General features: G+C 42.7%; 1 protein-coding gene across 1 annotated transcript in view; it reads left to right on the top strand.

Moving 5' to 3' along the window:
• The first annotated feature begins 894 nt into the window (after positions 1 to 894).
• C1QTNF7 (C1q and TNF related 7) overlaps positions 895 to 25,178 on the top strand; it is a 143,226-nt gene continuing 118,942 nt past the window's right edge. The window contains exon 1 of the mRNA XM_081332399.1: positions 895 to 930. The gene's annotated coding sequence lies outside the window, so the exon portion shown is untranslated. The remainder of the gene's footprint in view (positions 931 to 25,178) is intronic.

Genomic DNA, 25,178 nt, shown 5'->3' with positions numbered 1-25,178 from the left:
TCTCCAAGAGTGCTGCTTTCTTAAGAAGTGGGAAGAGGTGGGTTCTGACAACTATTAAATTTAAAGCCACAAAATCTTGGGACAGTCATGAATTGTTTCCCTTGGCTCAGCTGCACTCACAAGTTCTGTTCTGATCCCCCCAGTTCACTTCTACCATAAATGGCTCCTTTGGTCAGAAACATAAGAGTTTCTCTTCTTTTATGTTTTCTTTTCACACACGCCAATTTAAACCAGTGGTCTCCAACCTTTCCGGCTTTGCGGACCAGCAGAGGAGGGATAGGTGATGACTCTGCACAAATGGTGGGTGAGCAAGCACATGGACACAACTCCATTTGCAGCAAGTGACAGGCACGCATGCACTCTGCTCATACAAATGGAGCTGCCCACTGCTTCCTGGTTCTGAACTGGGCTGCAGCCTGGGGTTTGGGGACCCCTGATTTAAATAATTAATATGCACAAATATTGTACTGCATTATTGCCTAGAAGATATTATCCTTTTAGATTTGCAATATAATTTAAGATATATCTACTCAGGACAAAAAGTCTCATGGACTTCAGTGAGATTTATTGTACTTCCTGATATGCTGCAATTTTCTTAGTTTGGAAGCCAAGAGGATTTTCTGCCCCTTTTGCTATTTGTGTGGACCTCTTCTGAAAGCTTTATAGCAAAGTTGACAGTTGCTTTAAATTAGAGTCTTTGGCTGCAGTCCAAGACAAAGAGTGGGAGTTCATTTAGCTAAAAAAGACAGTTGCACAACTTCAAAACTGAGCCTGGGGAAGGCCATTATTCGTAAGATACTTCTTGTTTTTGGAAAGACTTGCATCAGTTTGGCACATCTTTATTTGCTAAGGCTTTTAAAAGTATGTTGGAACTCCAAAGGAAACATATGGTTTTGCTGGAAAATGTGAGTTCAGTGGCTCCAAAGCAAGGTAAGAGGCTGGTGATTTTCTTGTGAAGCTCTTTGAAAAGCAGCTAACGGGAAATGCAAACCTTGAATAAAATGCAGGTTTGTGCAAAAAAGAGTTGCTTTAGCAACCCAGTGGATCTCACAGAGATCTACATACTAAATGTCCAAAACTTAATTCCAAGCAAAACTGAGTTTTGTTAATTATTTGGTTGTATAAATGAAGATTTGTTAAAGTCTGTTTCTTTCAAATGTATGTCATGTTCCAGTTCACTAAATCTAGAATGCTTGCTTGTATATTAGTAAATATTTTGCTAATTATGCAAATGATTGAGAAGAGAGAGGATAAATAATCCTATTAATTTTCTTTTAAATTTCCAGTTGTTTTCTAGCTAGGATACAAAACAATGAAATATTAGACAAAGACTAAATGAAATTTAAGGCAACTTAGCTTACTTCATTAGAAAGTAGATATGTGATCCTGACTGGTGCAACCTTTATAGATTTAAAAGAAAATCATTGTTTCTCTTTTCTGGAAATAAACTGGTGCTGTGTTATTAATTAAATCCAGCACTCCAAATTCACTTAAAAGGGTTGCAAAGCACAGATATTCTTTCTAGATTCTTCTCTGTCTAATTTGATGTTTTCTTTGGTGGTGTCTGTAGACATTTTCATTATTGAGCTGAATCTGATACTACTGAATTGTTTTAAAAATTAGTTAAATGACAGCTGAAAAGTTCAAAAACTCCTTTGTCATGCTGCCTCAGTACCAATTTAGGGAAGGGGCTAACACAACTGAGAGAGAGTTGGTAAATGTGCGTGAGATTGGAATTAGGAGTGATGGGAAATGAAAGAAGAGCTGGTAATAGGGTCTGATCAGTAACCCCAAATCCTATTTTCGGTGATTACTTTATTTAAAGCTAGAAAAACAAATCAGACATTAGAGGAAGAAAAATGCCTGGTCTGGGTGCAATGGTACTTACAATGTATACATTTCACATTTAAAGTTTAGCATTTCAACCCAATAATTAAAAAATGTTGAGGCTCCAGCAGTGCACAGTTGTAACTGTGGCTTTGAACAATGGCTTCAGAAACAGTCCTTGGTTTGCTCTCCAAGCCTTCCATCCAATTTTCCCATGGATGGGAATCCAATGAATTGGATTTTTGTCTAAGAATTGATTGTACTATCAATTAACCTGACTGCATTTTTCATCATGGACAGCAAGCATCTGGACAAATGCTAGAAGTTAAGCAAGAAACATTGAAAGCTGTTGTTCATGGCTGTCCCCTAGTACTCATCCAGATTTTTGCATCCCAACTTTGGAAGATCTGTAGATAAATCCCCAGTATATCCTGAAACAGAATATCACAATATTGGATTATTCTGGACAGGATTGTCAGGAGTCTCGTTAACAAGATGGTGTAACAGCCATGTTCTACAGCAGGGGTGTCAAACAGCCAACCCACGGGCCGGACACGTCACCAGGAAACCGCACCCACCCCATTTTATTTTATTTTATTTCCTGGAATCCAAGACTTGGAAAAGGTTTTTGAGCCCATCAACCCCAGGCCTCCTACTCAGTGCAGGAATGTGAATCAGAGCATCTGTTCAGCCTCTGCTTGAATGTATCCAAGAAAGGAGAACCCACTACTTTATTGAGGAAGGGGTTTCATAGTTGGGCTGTCCTCCTGTTAGAAAGTTTTCCCCCCCTAACAGTCACTTATAATCTCCTTTCTTGTATTTCAAATACATGATTTGTATCCTGCTCTCTGGAGTGACTTCATAACCCCTTCTTGTTGATTTGAGTTAGTGTTTCTCCACCAAAAGCTGAAGTTTGGCTTTTCTGTGAAAATGAGAATATCAATCCAAGCATTTGTTTTCCATTGTTGCAATAGGCTGACACTTGTCTGCCTAACTGTTCTATCAATTCAAAATAAAGTTTTGGGGCCACATGCCTGGTAAGCCAAAGTGGGTATTACTGTTCCCTTCGCAGAGTCCTAAGACAGCGATGGCGAACCTTTTAGAGACCAAGTGCCCAAACTGCAACACAAAACCCACTTATGTACTGTTGGGTGCTGGGTGGGCATGGCCCATTGGATGGGTGGGGCCCATTGGGCAGGCGTGGCTGTGGTGGTAACGGCAGACTGGGTGGGACTAAAAAGTTCAATCAATAAATTCCAACTTTGTGAGATCTTTTTTTTCCCATGAGAAGTTGAAATTGATTGATTGAATCTTTTTTTTTGCACACAGTGGTAGAAGGCTAAAGTGAAAAGGTTTTATAAAACCCAGCTAAAGGCCTAGGACTGGGGCGATGGTGCACATGCCCACAGAGAGGGCTCTGCATGCCACCTGTGGCACGTGTGCCATAGGTTCGCCACCACGGTCCTAAGACATCTATTTACTAGAACAAATTGGAGCTGTCAAACCTAGTAGTTGGGATGAGAGAGGCAATATAAACAAACAGCAGAATAAGAGAAAATGTTGTGCTCAACTCTCACAACCTCAAATGTCAATGCTGAGAAATATTTTATTTATTAACATGTTTCTGGCCACAGAAGAAGCAGCAGTAAATCAATTGTGGAGAGTGGGAGAGGAAATCATCACTGAAAATGAAAGGGCCAACCAAGGGTAAATCAATCAAGTAGTCAAAACACTTTTTTATGGCATGTTCATTTCTAAACTTCACCCAGTACCATTCCAGAAGAAAAGGAATGTTTGTGTGTGGACAGGAGTGCATTTGGAATATTTCAGGTGTTTCATTTCTTTGGTTAGAGACCCACACACACACTGCACTAAAAGCAGATGAAAATCTTGGATGAACCTATATCTAGTCCACAATTCTGTGGTGAGATTTTAGAGGATGCCCATGGCAGATACAGAGGATCTCACAGGCACTTCTGCCCTACCTCTTGGCTGTAAAATTATAGAACAACAAATTATTAATTTACTATTGCTCATCAGAACTTCAAATCAGGAACAGATGGACTTTTTCTGGATTGCCAAATGGCAAGGGCTGCTATTTGACTCTTCCACACAACCAGCCATTCCATTGCCAAATTCTTCTGAATCCAGTTTGAAATGGCTCTGAGAGTAGGAAGAGGAAAAATATTTTGTAGGATGTCCTGGGGCAGATTTCCCAGGTGGGATGAACCATTTAAAAGCATGATTATCCCAGTCAATCTGAGGCAGGGTTCTTAGATCTTTAGAGTTCTGAAAAACCATTTCTATTGTCTGAAACCTGGCAGAAACATGGGGAGAGGGAGAGGAGAAGAAGGAAATGACCTCTGGCTGTAGGATCTCACTGTCACAGAAGGGATGAACTTCTTGGGGTATTTTAGAGATGTTTTATTATTATTATTCCTCAACTTCCTCTGGCCCAGCTTGGGTTGTCATTGATTTAATCATAAATGATCTTCCATGTGGAAAGACTGTCCTCCAGTTCTTTTGTTGTCTTGAGTTTATTTCTCAGTTGAAATGTTTTATTTCAGAATAGAACTGGAAGGGACCTTGGAGGTCTTCTAGTTCAACCCCCTGCACCAGCAGGAGACCCTATTCCATTTCAGACAAATGGCTTTCCATCTCTTCTTTAAAATCTTCAGTGATGAAGCACCCACAACCTCTAAAAGCAAGCTGTTAATTTTCTCACTTATTAGGAAGTTCATCCTTTTTTCCAGGTTGCTTTTCTCCTTGATTAGTTTCCATCCATTATTTCTTGTCCTGCCCTCTCTGGTGCTTTGGAAAATAAGTTGACCCTCTCTTCTTTGTGACAGCCCCTCAAATATTGGATTGCTGCTATCATATTACCCCTTTCTTTCTACTAGACTAGCCATAACCCAACCCTGCAACCATTCTAAAAGAATGTTTTAGTCTCCAGACTTTTAATAATTCATTGCTCTTCTTTGCACTTTTTCCAAAGTTTCAACATCTTTTTTGTAATGTGGTGACCAAAACCGGATACAGTGTTCCAGGTGTGGTCTTACTAAGATTTTATAAAGCAGTACTAATATTTCCTGTGATTTTTATTCTATGCCTCTTTATACACCAAGGATTGTATTAGCTTTTTTGGCTGATGCTACACACTGCTGGCTCATATTTAAGTGATCATCCATTAGGACTCCAAGGTTCCTCTCACAGTTACTGTTTTTGAGCCAGGTTTTGCCTAATCTGTACTTGTACCTTTGGTTTTGCCTGACTAAGTGTAAAATCTTGCTTTTCTGTACATTAAATTTTATGTTGTTGGATAGGGCTCATTATTCAAGTGGTGTGATACTTTTGGATCCTGAGTGTAAGGATCTGCCTCTGTGTCACAACCCATTTTTCTCTGGGGTGGCGGGGAAATCCATCTCATCTCTTTCCTAATTCTTTCTTTCTGAGGGTTCTGCCATACTCAGGGGGAAGGGGAGGCTCCGTGGTATGTTATTTTGCTTTGCTACAAGGTATCCTTTCTGCTGTTCCTGCATGCTGACTCTTTGAACTGTCTCTCCCTTGATGTTACCTTGGGTTAGAAAGGATGTGCCTCCGGACATCTGGCTTAACTCTCGCTGTGGAAGGGAAGGTTCAAAGACCCAACAACATCTTCACAAGCATGGGAAAGGACCCCGATATCAGCTCCTTTCCCACAGCGAACTTAACATCTGGGGATTGGCCCATTCAAACTGATCGGATGAACTATTGGGGTTGGGTTTTGCTTGGGACTTTTTTAACCTATTGATCTGAGTGGGAAACCCTCAGATCCTGCCTATCATGCCTGCTATCAGCTTCTCCTAATAAAAGTTCCTTTTGGAAAGAAACTGTTCCAAGAGTCCTGCTTTCTTGGGATGAGGTTTTGAAGTGGGCCCTGACACTCCGTTTCTCTACCAAGAAAGCAGAACTCTTGAAACAGGCATCATTTCGAAAGGAACTTTTATTAGCAGGTACAGAAAGCAGGAAAGCTAAGCAGGATCTGAGGATTTCCTGCCCAAATCAATAGGTTAAACCTGCAAAATAGTCCATCCAGTCAGGTCAAACAGGCCAATCCACAGGTGACATCAAGCCATGGAAAAGCAACCAATAAGGTGCCTCTGTCAAGGTTGTTAGGTCTTCTCTAGTCACTCCCTGCATGCTGAGATAAGGCAGTTGGCCCGAAGGCATTCCTTTCACACCTCATCAAGGATACGTGCACTACAAGCCCCCAGCTACCCCTCTCTCCCCATGGGAGAATGGCAGAACCCAAATAACCTAACCCCAGAGAATATGCATGATTAATAATTGAGGGTTCTGACATGCCGCTCCCCCTAGAAAAATAAGATGTTCACCTGGAGATAGAGAAAATAAAACAAAGAGGGAGAGAGTTGAAACAACAATGTTAGTCAGCTGTTGGTAGGCCTGTGCCAAATCTAATTTGGCAAACACGTGGCCTCCTTGCAATGAAGCCAAAATATGGCTGACAACTGGCACCGGGTACACATGCTGTTGAAGTACCCAGTTAATAATACACTTATAGTCAGCACGTATGCATACTTCTCTGTTGGCCTTAAGTGGCATTACTATGGGGGTCTCCCACACTCTACTGTCTATGGGCTGTAATACCCCCTGACTGACCAGGTTGTCCAGCTCTGCGTTGATTTTGGGTTTTAAAGCAAAAGGCACTTGACAAGTTTTGATCCATATTGGTGTTACCAGGGGATCAAGCTTGAAGGCTATCGGAGGACCCTTGTACTCCCCAAGGCTTGAACTGAAAACATCCACAAATTCTTGGCAGACTGAAGACAAGTCTGCCACTTGTGTTCAGGAAAGCCGGTTACTTGAATGCCCAATGCATCAAACCAATTGAGCCCTATGAGGCTCGTGTGTTGGCCTTCCACCACTACAACATCTAGTGGACCTGCAAACCCCTTGAAATTCACTAGGAGTGTGGCTTCATCTTTGACCACCACTCAGGAGTTTTGGAAGTTTGACCCATCTGTTGACCCATCTGTTGCATATGTGCCTGAATGTTCCTATGGAGATGACAGACATGGCTGAGCCTGTGTCCAGTTCCATTTTGCATGGAACTCCCTGAAGCTTGACCTGAAGTCGAAGCTTCTGCTTAAGGGGGTGATGGGCACCAGTGCAGAACACGCTCCTCTGGCTGGAGCAGAACCCTACTCGGTGTTGCCCCAGGGCCCTAGTACCTCTCCTGACTAAGTCTTCCTGCAGACAGTCCCTCTGGCGACCTTGGCAGAAGGCAGCAATGTGGCCTGGTTTGCCACACGCCCGGCACATTGCTGTTTGGAATTGGCATCCCACGCGTTGATGGCAGCCTCCACAGCCCATGCATCTAAGGAATGGAACTGCCTTCTCAGCTGGCCACAGTCACTTCTCCTGGTGCTTTTGTAGCTTGTTGACTTCATAGTCTGAATCGGTGTCTTCCAACCATTCAGTGTCCTCATGGTGGATGGCCTCGGTGCTTGAAGTGCTTTTGGAGGGCCGCAGTGCTTTAACAGCCCCTCTGGCAGCTTCATCCACCATGACCTCCTTCAAGGCCTCCTGTAGTGAGAGAGTCTCCTTGGTGAACAGTTTTTGTTGGAGCTCTCGGTTCCAGAGTCCACAGACTAAACGGCCTCTTAGTCTCTCCTCCAAATCTGCAAAATTGCAGTCGGGACGCTTGAAGAAGAGCAGCGATGAATTTTGTAGCAGACTCACCAGGCTGTTGCTCCCACTGCTCAAAAGTGTGCCTCCACACTATGACAGATAATTTGGGCTCAAAGTGGTCTCAGAGCTTTTTCTTCAAGTCCGCGTAGGTGACAGACTCGAGTGGCATCGGTGCAACCAGGTTCTCGGCAATGTCAAAGGTGGCGGGGCTGCACACACAGAGAAGGGTCATGGCCTTCAACCCATCTTTGCCGACCTGGTTGGCGTGGAGGTAATTGTCAACGTGGGAAATGTAGGACGCCCATCTCTCCAGGTGTGTGATATCAAATTCTTCGAGTTTGCCTACTTTTGCCATGGTGAGTTGCTTGTGTTTCTTGTTGCTCGCGTTGCCTTGTGCTGCTGGCTTCTGCGTAGGCCCTAGGATGGATCCTTAGGGCGCGGTGGTCTCCAGCATGGATAGAAAATTATCCTTTCAATTGGGATAATTAATAATTAATAACACCAGCTGCCTGCAATTAGTGCAGGTTCGAGTCTCACCAGGCTCAAGGTTGACTCAGCCTTCCATCCTTCCGAGGTAGGTAAAATGAGGACCCAGATTGTTGGGGGCAATTAAGCTGACTTTGTAATAATGCCGCTTGGGGGGGCGAAAGCCCTAATAAGCAGGCATATACATAGAATGAAGGCTATTGCTAAGCTTGTAAGCCGCCCTGAGTCTTCGGAGAAGGGCGGGATATAAATGGAATTAAAATAAATAAAATAAAAAATAAAAATAAATTAATAATTAGAACGGTCTTACTGAAAGCACCCTAACACTGATAAGCAGATGGGAATCCATTTTTAGGCTAGCAGAAAGGTTGGGCCAAGTCCCAAGGAGTGGAAAATTAGGTTAGCTTGGTTCAGTTAACCATAGATCATGTACTATGTTGTGAATAAATTTTGGACAGGTGAATAAATTGTGCCCTCAAAAGGTTTTATTTGATATATGTTTATGCTATTAATCATGTTAACAATCTTAATTACATATGTTATTAGTTTTAAATCCCTTTTAATTTTTATTTTACATTATTTGAAAGAGCCTTGGTGGAGCAGTGGGCTAATGCCTCCTTAAGTAACACCAGCTGCCTGCAATTAGTGCAGGTTCGCATCCCACCAGGCTCAAGGTTGACTCAGCCTTCCATCCTTCCAAGTTAGGTAAAATGAGGACCCAGATTGTTGGGGGCAATAAGCTGACTTTGTAATAATGCCGCTTGGGGTGTGTGAAAGCCCTAATAAGCAGGCATATACATAGAATGAAGGCTACTGCTAAGTTTGTAAAGCCGCCCTGAGTCTTCGGAGAAGGGCGGGATATAAATGGAATTAAAATTAAAAAAAATTGTATGTTATGTTATGTAGATGCAGCATAATTCCCTGGAATGTGCAATATACTTCTATCTCACTTTAACTAGTTTCTTCCTAGCAGGGAAATGGAGCTTGTTTTAATCTTTAATATAGTTTGTGTATCTTATACAGAAAGGAATAAAAATTACTGGCCTGTAGCTTTTTTCTTTTGTCTTTTCAATGAAACCTGGGGGGGAGGGAGAAAGTTTGTCTCTTCTGTGGTGGTAGATCAGCTTGTACATTTTTTTTGTAATTATTTATGCAGCTGCTGCATCCTCATTATCAGTATGAGAATATTTTGTCCCACCTAGAATGGGATCCAATATTCTAGCCGAAAATCAATCAACACAGAATAAAGTGGAAATCTCTCAATACTGATATGATATTTCTATTGATGCAGCTCAGAACTGCATTTGTTTTTTCTACAGCAACATCACATGTTGGTTCATTAAGATCTCTGATACTTTTTCATGTACTACTGCCCTGCATCATCCCCACGTCTATATTATACTTTTGATTTTTGCCACCAAAATGTAGGATTTTGTAAAAGAAAACTCCAAGAACAATCAGGAGATGCAGGAAACATACCCACAGTCAGGCATAGAGGTCTTAAATGCTTATATACAAATGCATAAGTGTAAAGAGCTGTCCTTCTTCTCTCTAAAGAGGACCGGAGCGGCCACTTTAGGCTTGGCTGGCTCAATGAACCCCCTTGCTAGGTTTTTCTTTATGAATCTTTCCATTTCCTCTTTCTCCTTTGGGCTCATGGAGTATAATCTGGGATTCGGGAGTTTTGCCCTGAGCTTGAATTCTATGGCACAGTCTGTGGGTTGGAGGGGGGAGCTCATGGCAGATGAATTCGGCAAGATCTCTGTAGTCCTCTGGTATTTCAGGTAGCCCCTTTTCTTCTCCCATGGATGCTTTTTCTGTTCCTAATTTTGGTAGATCCCGTTGGGGTTTTAAGTCCGTAGGGTCTCCCTTCAGGAAATTGATTTCTGCCGTCCTACAATTTACCCAGGGGTTCCATTTCTTTAACCATTCCATCCCTAGGATCATTGGGCGCTCCATGCCTGGGGTCACTACAAATATTATGTCTTCCTCATGGTTTCCCAGGGATAGGTGGACTGGTAAAGTGGCTAGGGTATCTGCCCCCCGCTGCTATGGACCCATCTAACTGGCCAAATGAGATTGGTTGTTCTAGCCTCCTCAATGGAATGTCCAGATTCCCCACTAGCGTCGGGCTAATGAGGCAGTGGGTGCAATCAGAGTCTGTTAAGGCTTTCACCTTGACAGCTTCGGGCATGGAGGGAATTATTAATATAGTCACTGTCTTGAGGATGGGTGCGATGGGTCCACTTACCAGGAGTTCGCCCTCTGAGCTGTCATCTGAGGCATCCACCAGCCCTGCGGTGTAGGCTGGAGTTCCTTCCCCTTGTTGGGCAGAGCTTGGGGATTCCATAGCCTCTATCACTCTCATGGCAGATTCTTTTGGCTTAGCTGGGGACTTCCTGGATTTGCTGGCCAGTGATCTGTCTGGGTTGTGCTGGGGGGCTTTCGAGTGGCATTCTATGGTCTGATGCCCCTCTCTCCAACATTTGAAACAGCCCATTGCCTTCTTGGCCATAGCTGGTGGCTTCGTTAGCTCATACGTCAGCTCAGGCAGTGAGCGTCTCCATTGTTTTCCTCAGCAGTGCCTCTTCAGTAGGTCAATCTCTGCTTCCTCTGCCAGGACGTACCATTCGTCGAGTTGGTGTGGGTCTCCCTGGGGCAGGCAAGCATCATATAGGTTGTAATTTAGGCCATCTTTGAAATGGCTAAGGAGGATGTCTTCTGGCCAGTTCAGCTTGCTGGCAATGGCCCGGAATTCTTGTGTATATTTGGCTACCAGGCCTCATTGTTTTGATTCTTTCACAGGCTTTGTGATCAGCCAGGGGGGTCCTCAAATCACCTTTTCAGAGAGGACATGAAACGGTTGAGGTCGTTGAGCTCTGTGGCATTGGAGTCATGAAAATTCACCACCCAATCTGCAGCCAGTCCATCCAGAGCAGATTGCATGATCTGGATACGGGCTTTGTCGCTAGGGATGTGTTGGTCGTATTCTTCCATGTAGTTGAGGAATTGGGTTAGGAAAAACCCCAAGCGTGTCGGCTCCCCCTTGAATTTTACATCCAGTGGTGGGAGTCTTTGAATGGATCGGTGCCTTCATCATTGGTGGTATTGTCTTCCATCTGGATTGCCATCTGCGGGTTGCTGAAGTGGTTGCTACTGGATCAGTGGATGTCCCCGGGACTGCCGGTCAGAATTCTCCTCCCCTAGGGAGCCGAGAGTACTTTTCATCAGGTCGATAGCTTTCTCTAGGATCCAGTTTGAGTGCTGTGTCCAACTTCCTTCCTCTTCACTTACGTGCAGGGATTTCTCCATCTCCTGCTTCCATTCTGGTTGGTTGGGCCCCCGTCTCAGGGTCAACTTTCTTTATTTCTTTTCCCACTCACTTTTCTTTTCAATGCCCATTGAACACCGAGGTTTGTGGTTATGCGTCTCCACCACTTCTTCTCCTGAGGAGTATGACAATTCAGATCCTGACAGCTGGCAGGTTTTTGGTTGGGGAAAAGGCTCCCTCTCTGTGAGGGTTTCTCCCTTCCCTGCCTCATCGTCTGACATTCTATTTTTTGCAAAGTCCCCCGGCAAGGTTCTCCCTTCCAGGTTGATAATTATTGCAGATCCTGTCTAATGTAAGGATCTACTTCAATCTACATCTTAAGAAAACAGAACTCTTGGAAACGGTCTCTTCCAACAGGAATTTTTATTAAGAGAAATTGATAGTAGGCATGCTAGACAGGATCTGAGGGAATCCCCCCACCATTCAATGTTTTAAACTGTTCCCAAGCAGCCCCCCACCCCGCAGTTCTTCTGGGCAATTCAAACCAGCAGACTTCTAGGTGTTAACTCCAGGAAAAATAACATCAGTCTGGCTCCATTGGCATGATCATTCAATCCTCTCTTTACCCAGATCCCAGGTGTTGCATCTCTCCCCCCCCCACACACACTTTTTCCCTCACTGCCGGTAAAGAGGAGAGTTTCAGAGGGGCATAGGATGAAAGGCAGATGGCCACATTGATATGGTTAGCAGACCCAAAGTGAATCAACAAAAGGTTACTTTGTAGTGAATAGAGGAAGTGAAAGTAGTAAAAACCCCATGCATACCCCCTCCCCCTTAGTAGTATGACAGAATCCAGGAGATAGTAAGAATTGGTTTTAAATCAGAGAAGATAGAAATGAAATACTGTATAACTGGATTCTGACAGTGACATTGCCATAGATGTATATTAGAGGCTAACCAACCAATCAGAAGAAATAGATAGCAAATGTATGTAGGAAGCATACCACAGTAGTAATAGGAGACTTCAACTATCCAGATATCAACTGGGAGACAAATTCTGCAGCGAGTGGGAGATCAAACAGATTCTTAACCAACCTAGCTGACAACTTTATCATCCAAAAGGTAGAGGAGGTAACTAGAAGTAAAGGTATACTGGAACTAATCCTTACTAATCAAGAAGTGATAGAGGGAGTTGAAGTTGCTGGAACCTTGGGTAAAAGTGACCACGTTATGCTGAAATTCAATATAATGCAAACAGAAAAAATAGAAAATAATCCAATGAGAGACTTAAACTTCAAAACAGCTGGTTTTAACAAACTCAGAGAAAACCTAGGAAAGATTCCATGGAGAAAAATCCTAAACAGGAAAACAACTCAAGAAGTGTGGAAAACTCTGAGAAGTATGATCATAGGGGCCCAGTCCAGTGCAATACCACTGAAAAAGAAAAACAAGAAAGTCAAGAAGAAACCAGCATGGCTGCACAAAGATCTCTCTGACAAACTGAAAGACAAAAAGGACAAGTACAAAAAATGGAAAGAGGGACATATAACAAAAGCTGATTATCAGCCGACAGCCAGAACATGCAAAGATGAAGTCAGGAAAGCAAAGGCTCAGAATGAACAAAGACTTGCAACAGAAATCAAGGACAAAAATTCTTTGAAGAGTTTCACCTGTCGGAACCATAACATTAAGCCAAAAACTACAACTTTTTCCTAAGTATCTAGGCATCCTGAGCCCCAGTCGCTGTCCCTAGAATCAAGGGATAAGCTGACAATGATTTGGGAAGATCTCAGCATGGAGAAAGAGAGAATACCTGAAACCAGCACCCCGGCAGCAGCTGCTACCCCATTGGGGGGAGCAACAGCCAGTGCGCCGGTGGAGAAGGAGCTTTTTCAGGCCTCCCAACTGGGGGGAAAGCCCAAGCCGTGAGAACAGCTGATCTGGTCATTGGAATGGGCCCAGCCCAGTGGAGACTCCAGACACCTTGAGACGGCCCTGCCACCCTCAAGTGCTTCAAAGGCAGACAAGGTTGAGCTACCACAAAGGGATTCCCACATGTTGCGTTCCCCAGACCAATGGAGAACTACAAAATCATCTGATACTGAGGACTTGGGTGAGTGGAAGTACCTGTCCACAGCTCATAGTCAGTCAGTGGAGAAGTTGGTGGAAAGGTGCGAGGAGCTAGAGATGAGAAGCGGAGAGCAACCTTCCCGTTCCCCATACACCAGCGATCAGGATGATCAACAAGACAGCCACCAACTCCTGCCAAGGGGATCCCCCAGCCCCTCCTTTGCAGATCAGGCAGCCTTCCTGTCCCTGAAGCCCCCTACCAGGGCATCCAGCCATGCATGGATGGACAGCTCTAGCCGTTGTCCCTCCCAAAGCCTAGATCTCCATAGATGAGATAAGACCCCAGGCTGTCGCCGGGACAGCCTATCCCCAGACCCACGTGCTTATCTACCATCCAACCTGGGCCCCATACAGCAATGGGGGAAACCACAGCCCCCACAGATGGGAGGCCAGCAGTCTCTGCTGGTGCAACAGCAGGAGGGGGTGGTCGCAGCCCCTGAGTATGCAGCAGCTGGTGGAGACCTTGCAACAACTTGGGGTGGTACAGATTCCAGGAGACCAGCAACCGGTGGGAGGACAGCAGCAGCAGGGGGGCAGTCGCTGCCACCAAAAGTACAGCGAATGCTGAGGGGCCCACAAATGATGGGGATCCAGCAACAACCCCCTCCTGGACCACAGGGGTGGGCCTACAGCAACTAAGGATGCCACAGCTCCCTGCAGGCCAACAGCAGAGGGGATGGCAACAGCCCCCACTCAGGCAGCAATCATTGGGAGGCCTACACCAACTGAGGATGCCACAGTTCCCTGGACACCAGCAGCAGGGGGGATGGCAACAGACCCCATCCAGGCAGCAACCATTGGGAGACCTATGGCAACTCAGGATGCCACAGCCACCAGCAATGCATCAACAGCCAAGGGTGTGGCAACAGCCCCTGAACATGCAGTCACTGGGGATGTGGCAGCTGTCGGGGGGGCAGCAGCAGCCAGGGGTACAACAGCCACAGTGAGGAGGCCAGCAACCATTGATTTCACTACCTTTCAGATCAACGTTCGATGGGAACCCAGAGAAGCTGATTTTTTTCATCAGCTAAGTGCGGTCTCATTTGAACCGCTGTCCCTATCTCTATCCAGATCCAGCCACTGTGGTTGACATGATTGCATCCAGGTGGGGAGGCATCCAAATGGCTAAACAATTTATATAATGAGCAAGCCCCCAAATTGGAGGACCCCCATCTCTTCCTCCTAGGACTGAAAGCAAGGTTCAAGGACCCATCCATTGCCCTCAAAGCAGAAGAACAAATCCATAAGATAAAGCAAGCAGGCAGGCCTGCACTAGAATATGTATGAGAGTTTTGCAAGATAGCCGGTCGGATAGAGAGGTGGCCTGAGCAATCCCTAGTCCATCACTTCAGAGAGGAATTGGACAACTACCTCTCTCAGGCCTGTATCTATCGAGCAGTACCTAATCAACTGCAAGAATGGTACCAGACAGTGGTAAGACTAGATGTTCAGCTCGCCCGCTGAAGCCGAGTCAAGGCCAGAGCAACCCAAATGGCAGCCACCACCACCCCCGAAAACCTCCAACTGTTGCAGCTACTGAAAGTCCCAGGCCACCTGCAGGCCCTCTGATCAAGTGTTTTCAATGCGGACAGCAGGGACATCGAGCAGCGAACTGCCCAGTCCCCTACCCCCAATAGCAAAGTAGACCTTTTATTAGGAGAAGCTGATAGCAGACATAGAAGGCAGAATCTGAGGGTTTCCCACTCAAATCAATAGGTTAAAAGAGTCCCAAGCAAACCCCACCCCAATAGTTCATCCAGTCAGTTAAAATGAACCAATACCCAGGTGTTAAGTCCACTGCGGGAACAAATTGATAACGGGGTCCATTCCCATGCTTGTGAAGATATTGTTGGGTCTTTGCATCTTCCCTTCCTCAGTGAGAGATAAGCCAGATGGCCAGATGCACATTCCTTTCTCACCCAGATTGATGACAAGGGAGAGACAGTTCAAAGAGTAAGTATGTAGAAACAGCGGGAAGGATACATTGTAGCAAAGCGAAAAGCATACCACAGAGCCTTCCCCCCTCCCCCTCAGGAAAATGGCAGAACCCACAGAAAGAAATGGAAATAATTGAAATAGATTCCCTCCCCGCACACCAGGAAAGGAATGGGTTCTGACAGGTTTAAGTAGAGATTAGGCGAGACCTGGCTCAAAAACAGCAACTGTGAGAGGGACCTTGGAGTCCTAGAGGACAATCATTTGATTATGTGTCAACAGTGTGCAGCAGCAGCCAAAAAAGCTAATACAATGCTGGGTTATATAAACAGAGGCATAGAATCAAGATCACATGAAGTATTATTACCACTTTATAAAACCCTAGTAAGACCACACCTGGAATACTGCAACCGATTCTGGTCACCATACTACAAAAAAGATGTTGAGACCTTGAAAAAAGTTCAGGGAAGAGCAACTAAAATGATCCAAGGCCTGGAGACAAAAACATATGAAGAACAGCTGCAGGACTGGGTTTGGCTAGTCTAAAGAAAAGAAGAAAAATAGGTGACATGATAGCAGTATTCCAGTATTTGAAGGACTGCTACAAAGAAGAGGGAGTCAAACTATTCTCAAAAGCACCAGAGATCAAGAGAAGATACAATGGTTGGAAACAGACCAAAGAGAGAAGCAACCTGGAATTAAGGAGAAACGTCCTAGCAGTGAGGACAATTAACCAGTGGAACACCTTGCTTTCAGAAATTGTGGGCGCTCCATCACTGGAGACTTTTAAGAAGAGACTAGACTTGTCTGAAATGGTATAGGTTCTCTGCTTGAGCAGGGGGCTGGACTTGAAGACCTCCAAGGTCCCTTCCAGCTATATTCTATTCTATTCTATTCTATTCTATTCTATTCTATTCTATTCTATTCTATTCTATTCTATTCTATTCTATTCTATTCTATTCTATTCTATTCTATTCTATTCTATTCTATTCTATTCTATTCTATTCTTCATTCTGCTGGTTTCTATCCTTGGTTCTAGGTTGGTACTGTCCTATAAAGCCTTTGCTAGTCTGCCCTTTTTGGTTCATTGGCAAATTTGATACTAATATTTTATTTCCTCTCATCCAAATAATTTGTAAGCATTTTGAACAACATGGGTTTATAATGGAATTCTGCGCTACTGTGTTCAGCATTTCCTTCTGAAGCTATTAACATGTCCTCATTCAGTAGAAGTGTTTAACCAGCTCATATCCCTCTAACAGTAGTACAATCCAGCCCACATCTTGCCATCTTTGGTGGAATCTCAAGGTTAGTGGAATTATTTGCTGACGTCCTTTGGCAACAGTTCTAGAGCTTTCTCAATCCTAGTCATTCAGCATGTGGTATACACATTGAATATGTGTAACTAGAAGGATGGTTGAATCTGCTGTCCAAGAATGACCATGCACCACTGTCTTAACTCCAAAGTCTCATCTCTTGGTAAGGAACACCAATGTATCTGCCCCAAGGTGCTATTGAGGGGAGAGCATCCAAATACACTGCTTTGAAGGGCCTCCTGTGAGCTGGGACTAATAAAGTTATTGGGGAAGTTTAAAAAGGGACTGTATGAGCTTTTTGTACCAAAAATGTGCCAAAAGAGTTGTTTCTCTCTCTCTTGTAAATCAGGATATAAAATTCTTCTTCAGCTCTCTTCAGCCTAACATGGATACAGATTTGGGGTGAGTACACATTGAGCCTCATTTCTTCCTAGAACATTGCGATCTTTCAAGACAGGTTGGGTTTGAAAATCATTTCCATAAATTTATTTAAGCCAGTACTTCAACCAGGAGAGATGTAATTGTGGATGCTCCATGCAGTTCTCCAGTGCTCCATCACCAGAGGTGTTCAAGAAGAGACTGGACAGCCATTTGTCTGGAATGGTATAGGGTTACCTGCTTGAGCATGGGGTTGGACTAGAAAACCTCCAAGGTCTCTTCCAACCTTGTTATTCTATATTCAATATTCTTTCATTGAGCTTTGACTGAGATACAAATAAGTTCTAACTGGAGAAGTACATTAGCTGCAAAGCAGGAAACCTGAAGTGAGGATCTCAGAAATTTAGATTTTTTATCTTCTAAGGCACAGATGTCCCAGAAAGTGCAATGTTGTGCACCATATAATGAAACACATAGCACTTGGTTTAAAATGTCTAATTGCTCCAGGCACTGTTAGCTTTATAGCTTAAATATCTAATGATTGCATTAGTGGTTTGGTATGATTTATTCATGAGAAATTCCCAATGTCTTCTCCAAAACAAACTATTATTTTCTAAATCCTTACAAACTGATTGCTTAATAATCATTTCCAATATCAGTGCCACACCTATCTTGTCTATTATTTTTCATATCACCTTTTCCTCCTTTGCCTTGCCTTCAACTCTTTGGAGGAATTGTCAGATGTAAATATTGCATCCTCCTCCTTTCCTACATCCAGATCTGCTCTGTAAAGCTCCTCCATCAAAACAAATGCATAAAAACTAGTTAGAATTAAAACCTCTGATTCAGAATGTTGCTGAACATCATGATTAATATCAGCTAGGTTAGTATGCCAATTTTTGAAGACCAGAATGCTTGGCTGCACTTATCTTCCTAGCTGAATAGTAAGCATTCCATAGATCCCAAAGCACTAGACTGCAAATTAATGATTGGCTTTATTCATGAGGAAATTGCTGGTGATTGCTGGAAAAATATCTCTCTGTGCTTGACTTCTTTGTTTAGTAAATATTTTCTCACTCTTTGGCTAACTGATCACAGAAAGTTTGTTTTGTCCTTCATCTTCTTATCCTTACATTGCTTTTTTATTTTTAGTTTATTTCAAGTATGAAAAGAGGCATTGACTATCTAATAATAACATTCTGTGAGGACTATCTAATAGCATTCTGTCTCAAACAGTTGCCAAGCACCCTTTCAATATCACAAGAGAGAACAATTGGAAAAGATTTGCTATGTTTTTCTATGAAGAATTAAGGATGAGAAAAACAGAAAGATGAAAGTCATTCTTCTTACAGTGCTTCTCTCCATTAATTCATTCTCCTTACTTCATACATTTACAAGTATAATTTTCATGCAAAAATTTTAGTGTTTTTTAAATTTTTCTACTACTATTCCTGTACTGATACACCTTCTGACTTACAAGTCACATATTATCAATTTTCCATTCTATAATGTTTTTCCTGTATTTTTTTTTCTTGGTAGGCATCTTATTTGGACAGATGCGCTGCAAATGTTGTAAACAACGAATCTAGAAAGATAATTATCTTCTGGCTTGTATATAAATTATAAATTAGGGAAGGACAAATTTCTTGTCTCTTTTGTTACACTGCGTACTGAAGAATACTTAACCCATCCTTAGATATTTTAATGTAATTTGCTTCAATTTAAGTACTGTAATCTATTTGTCCAATTACATGTGTATTATGATGTTATTGTAGTTATTTATTATATTTCACAAGTAATTTAAAAAAAACTGTCAACTGTCCTACTAGCAAATTCAACATTGAGGAAAAGATAAACTTTATTGAATATACATCTCGGTATTGAAGAAGCAGGCGTGAAAATCAGGTTAGTTAACAGTAGCTTTCCATAACCCCACCCACCAAGTGTTCACGTTGCCCAATCACATTTCTTTGGTTTGTTATGAGAACGGTCCACTTCTCCATCAGATATCTGCTTTTGTGACCTTGGTTCTCATGGTCGATAGATAGTTTCAAAAAATCCAATTTGTCTCAAGCTTCCCCTTACCTCTGTTTCTATGGCAAGATGAGTAGTGACAGAGGTTAGCAAGCATCTTAGCAATTCAATCTTACAAAAACATTAGATGAATAAGATGGTAAAAATGAAGAGAGATGCATGAAGCTTTATATAATCTTATAGATGAGATAAAGGACCAGTGAGACCTAATGGTTAACATGTCAGAAAAGTTCAAATTCATCTTTAGGTATGAGAACTTACTTAGTGACTTTGGGCCAATCTGTCTCTTTCAGCCAATCTTCTTCACATAATTGTTAAGTGGAAATCTGTAGTGAGAGAAAGGATGTATGCTTCTCTGAGCTTTGGAGAAAGGCAGGATATAAACTGAACAAGCAAGGAAAGGATCCATCAGTATTTACTTTATTTACTGAAAACATTTGTTGGAAGTAAAATCCAGTACGGTTCCAAGCCAGGAGAAAGATGCAGGAGAAATGAATTTGGAAGCAAGGTACAATTGGAAAGGAAGTCTCCATTTATTTAGGAATCAGAAGTGAAGTGACATAGCAATCGGTTCTGGGACACTGGCAACCTGGTCTGGTGAGTGGATGGACTTTTATATTATTTTAGGGTTGTGTGATTGAGATTTCTGGGCTTCTTGGGCAATAAATTCAAGAGTGTGTCTTTGGTTATTGTAATTGTGGTGGCTTGGTTTCTATTATAGCTATTATAGCTGCCCTATCCTTGAGATTGGGTGGGGGGATGCAAATTTGAGTGGTATTGTCCTTATATGCTTAATCTATTAGTTTTCGGCTCTCTGCTAGCTGTAACTAGCAGCGCTTTGCCTATGAATAGGCTGCAGCCGGCAATGCTTTTGTTTACGAATGAAGCTGTCCACCTACTAAGTTTCCATTTACAGAAAATGTTTCACTTTTATGAATGGATACAAATTTTCCATTCACAGGCACTTTGGCTTATTGCAAAAACTGCTCCGGGCGATTTCCTATTAGTGGAAAGATGGGAATCGGTTCTTGTCAAAGGGAAGTTTTTTCCTTGCTTTTGGGAAGGGAGGTTTGTCAAATATTTTAGAAAAGGGGGGCTAACTTCCTATAATTTATATAATGACTTATTTTTCAACCAACTCTGGGTGGCTCCCAATCAAGAGTTAAAAGACATATAAATCATTTTGAAACTGTAAAACTCAACCAATTAAAAATAACAAGCAAAAAGTCTATTACTATAATAGAATAGTTGCTTTTAATTTTTGTAGGCCTGTATTCAAAAATCTGCTGAAAGTCAGAAGAGTGTTATCCAGTGGAATGTTAGATATTTTTTACAATAATTCATTGCAGACCATACCATAAAGTAACTTTATAAACACACACAATACTGTCTGGAACATGGCTCAAGATCCCAAAACAAACAAACTCACTTGGAATTCCAGCAACAAAGTTTTATTCAAAATAAAGCGTTTGCAAAGGGTTGGTGGACTGAAACACACATAGGAGTTCAGCCACACCTTAGAGAGCTGTTTGACACATTTTTATATTCTAGCCCCGACGCACATTCCCCCTCCCCTATCGCACTCAACGCCCCTTCCCTAATCATCCGATAAACTATCCGGACCACCTAAAATGACTGTCCTTCCCATGTTGCAGGAAGCCCCTTTGTCCATATCCTATCTTTCACCATCTGTTAGCACAGTTTGTCTCCTACAGTTATTTCAATATTTCCGCTTGCAAAGTTAGCTGTAATTTCTGCTTTTCACATTTGTACCTGTCAATACTTAGATAAGATATATATTATTATTCCTGATCTTCAGTTGGCTTCTGCTTCAACCTTTAGACTCATTAGAAATTTCTGAATAATACTTTATTCCTTTCAATACCAAACAACTTGACAAGCAGCCTCAATGAGTCCTTACAAAATACTTTTCAATGTCATACTTGAAGTCACCATAGTGCAATCATAGATAACTGAATCAAGTCAGACTAGTGTTTTGGAATTTAAGAGAGCTAGAGACAGACTAGAAGGATTCCATGGATGGATATCATAAAAGGAAAAATAGTTCAAGACACTTGGGAAACTGAAAAATGAGATAATGAAGGCCCAAATAAAAATAATACCACAAAGAAAAACAAAAAACACCAAAAGAGACCAGCATAATTGCACAAAGACTTCTATGACAAATTGAGGGACAAAAAGGTCAAATATAAAAAATATAAAGAGGGCCACATAGCTGAAACAGAATACCAACAAATAATATACAAGTCAAAATAGGCATGGAATTAGTTAGAGAATCTATATCTACTCTAGATGAGTACAAATAACTTGAAACAGATAGTTTACGTGCCAGGGTTCTGAAGGAGCTAACAGATATAATTTCAAAGCTACTGAATCTTTCAAAGCTCATATAACACAGGAGAACTACCAGAGGACTGGAAATTGGCTAATGTAATTTCAACCAACAAAAAGTGGAAAAATTGAATTGAATTGAATTGAATACTTTATTTGGCCAAGTGTGATTAGACACACAAGGAATTTGTCTCCGGTGCAGAAGCTCTCGATATACAGGTAGTCCCCAAGGTACAAGCCTAATAGAGCCTGCCCATTGGGCTCATAATCGTCAAATGAATCAGACTCAATATTACAAAATTTTAAAATCAAACTCATTAATTGAATAAAATGGGTTGTTAAATAAATGAAGATTTGACTTATTATTTCCTCTGATGGCTGCCTGAACTGCTGCTGCAAGCTGTTTCCAGCCGCAAATCAGCTGTTTCAGGTTTTAGGAACTACAGTATTGTAAATTGCCTCCCAAGCAGGCAGCAGGCTTTTTTTTAAATCATTTGTTGCTAGGCAGCTCAAGCTTCTTCAGAGGGGTGGTGGTGGAGAACTCTCCAAATTGCAGTAGCCACAAAAGTAAGCAGCTTTAGCTTTAAGCATCTCCAGGCAGGTATACAGAGAGGTGGAGTTTACAGAACTGTTGGCTTGCAACAGTAACCAAGATGGAAGGGACCTTGAGGTCATCTAGTCTAACCCACTGCTCTCACAAGAGAGTACAGTACTGTACTGTATTTCTGATAAATGCCTATCCAGTCTCTTCTTAAAAGCCTCCAGTGAGGGAACACTCACAACTTCTGGAGGTAATTTTAATTTAAAACCTTAAAAAAAAACCACTGTCCCTGATCAGCACAAGCCTCTCCAGGCAAAATCCAAAATGGGGTGGGGGTGGGGATTTTCTTCCAGTAAGTGTCAGCAGAATCTCTGGTGGGTCTATGCTAGGGAGAGGAGGCAGCAGCAGCCATATGCTATAAGTTTCAGGCAAATGCAAACAAACAATCTTGCAAAGTACTGTACTTACAGATACAATAAAAAGCAGAGCAGCTCCCAAACAATACAGTACAGTACTATAGGGTAACAAAAAAGAATATTTTAAAATACTTACAGAAGTAATTCTAGCTCTCTACAGCAGGGCTACTACCTGTGGTACATTGGCACCTGGCAGGTGGTACGCGACCATTCTAGAAAAGTGGTAAAGGGGGACAGGAATGAGCTGAACCGGAGGCAGCACCGCACAAGCCTGAGCGAGAGATGGCTGGAGCTGAAGGGCTGTCAGGGCTCAGTGGAAGTGCCAGGATCAGCACCAGGCTCCAGCTGGAGCTTGGCACTGATCCTGTTGCTTCTGAGCCCAGAAGAAGTGCCGATCAGCTGGAATGTTGCAGCATCTCCAGGGTCTTGTGATTTACATTCAGATGCTTGGCAACTGATTCATATTTAGGATGGTCACAGTGACCCAGGGTCATGCGAAGTGACCAAAACCTGCTGCAACCACCCAGAAGATGGGGGGGGGGAAATAAAAACCAAACACCCCCCACCCCACCCCCGCTGCCAATCCTCAACAGAAATGCTCACAACAATGAAAACCTTGGACAGGAGGAAGAGCGCCGCCAGGCAGGCAGGCAGGTATCTTGTTTGGCTGTGGCTTGGGGGGCACTTTTTTCAGTGCCATTCACAGTCACTAAGTGAACTGTTGTAAGTTGAGGACTACCTGTACTTCATCACTTTTTTCCTTTTTGTTTTTTGGTCATCAAGTTTTTGACACCTTGCTAGGCGACTGGTGATACTCGGATGTTGCCATATCCTAAAAGTGGTACAATGGGTGAAAAGGTTGAAAAGCCCTGCTCTACAGTACTGTAGTCTTCAAGCCCAGCAAGCAGCAGATCTTCCACACAGCTCCAGGAAAACAAAAACAAATGGTCAGTGCCAGCTGTAAAAATCTTGTTTGGCCATGTGACCAGGCACAAAAAACAAAAACACCACTTTCAGCTTCTCATAGGTCCAAACAGGCCCAGGCAAGTTACACAGTTAAAATGGCCGCTGCAGAAGCCGAGACTGAATCCAAGTCACATAGCTACAGAGGCCTGTTTTTGATCGCAATTTTTAATTTCGAATGTAAGTATTCTTTCTGAATAACCTCATTTTTGGGAAATCTCGCTAAATAAATGCTTGTATTGGAGGATTACCTGTACATGCAAAGCAACAGAATCATCAACATCCCAATGTGGGGGAATGAAGAAGATAACAAGGATAAATATTGCAGCCATGCTACATGGGTAAAATACACAGACATTTTTACACATAGATCCAGGGAATTATAAGCCAATCTGCTTGACATCAATACCTGGGAAAATCCTGGAAAATATAATCAGATTTGTGAGCACCTAGAAACAAACAAGGTGAAGACTTCTGGGTGGCAAGGCTCCGTTGATGGCAGCCGTTTCGGCCGTCAGCCCCGCTGCTTTCCGTAGAGCTGCTAAAAACAGCGACAATCAGCTGTTTGGCAGCTCGGAAACCCGCTCCTCGGGAGAAGAGGAGGGGGTGAGTGCTTAGGCAGGGGTAGAGCTCCCCTAGATCACCAGAGTTTTAACTCTGGTGGTTGAAGGGTGTGAGCCCCCCCGAAGCCTGAGTTTGCTCCGGACTCCAGGATGCCTCTGCTCCAAGGCTTCAGCAGTCTTCATTACAGGCTTTGATGCCTCCTCCTGCGGCACCCGCACCCGCACCAGCTTTAACAATAAAAGATTTGCAGGATGCTTTAAAAATACAATCCCAACAAATAGCTGAACTTATTGAGGAGAAGAATACTGAAATAAGAGCAGACATTTTGGCTGCATTTCAAGGGCTGGCAGTGTGTATTGAGCGTCTGGATGACCGCGTGGAAGAACTTAGTCAAAGTAACATGAGATTAGATGCTAAAATGCTGGATGCTGAAAATGTGATGAAAAAGATTGATGATGATGTAGTCATGCTACAATATCACGATATGGAATTTGCTGTGAGAATTAGAGGTTTGAAAGAAGATCCTAAGGAAAAATTTGAAAGAAATATTGGTACAGGCCCTTGAACAGGTTTTGGAGTGTTCAGCAGAAGATATTATGGGGGATATAGATAAAATATTTCGTGTTAATTCTTGGATTGCAAGACAAAGAAAGTTACCTAGAGATGTGGTGGTTTACTTTACAAAGAGAGCAATCAGAAATGAGGTTATTCAAGCCTTTTATAATAATAGATTTATAGCTGCTGAGCAAGAAGTTTTAATTCTGAAAGAGATCCCTCCAAGAATTTTAAGGAAAAGAAAAGAATTTGCTTTCTTGGCAGAAGAATTAAGGAAACGGGAGATCCAGTTCAGATGGGAGATCCCAGTAGGTATGGTGGTGATGCACGCAGGCATGAGATATCGTCTTAACACAGTTTTGCAGGCACAAGATTTTTATGCCAATATTTTGAAGGCAGGCTCTCCGTCATCTTCAGAATCTAAAAGGAGGAATGGTGAAGGAGAGCGTCAGTCACGAATGGAGAGTATACAAGGAGCTGAAGGAGTTATTCAGCAGAAAGATAGAGAATCCCAGCAAACTACATGAGTGGATCAGATTCCGGTACCAATGGAAGAGGTTAGAGAACAAAGAGTGACACGGGCTGCAACCAGACGAATGAGACAAGAACAAAAACAACAGAAAGTTATAATTACATCTCAAAAACCTACTTATAATGAAGCAATGGGAGGAGCGAAACCGAAGAGAGTGCAGGTGATTTTGGAAGAGGCGCTCCAAAAG

Source organism: Vipera berus, assembly GCF_964194415.1.
Source record: "Vipera berus genome assembly, chromosome: 7".
NCBI lineage: Eukaryota > Metazoa > Chordata > Lepidosauria > Squamata > Viperidae > Vipera > Vipera berus.
The sequence above is the reverse complement of the archived record's forward strand: the minus strand, read 5'-3'. Positions and strand labels throughout refer to the sequence as shown.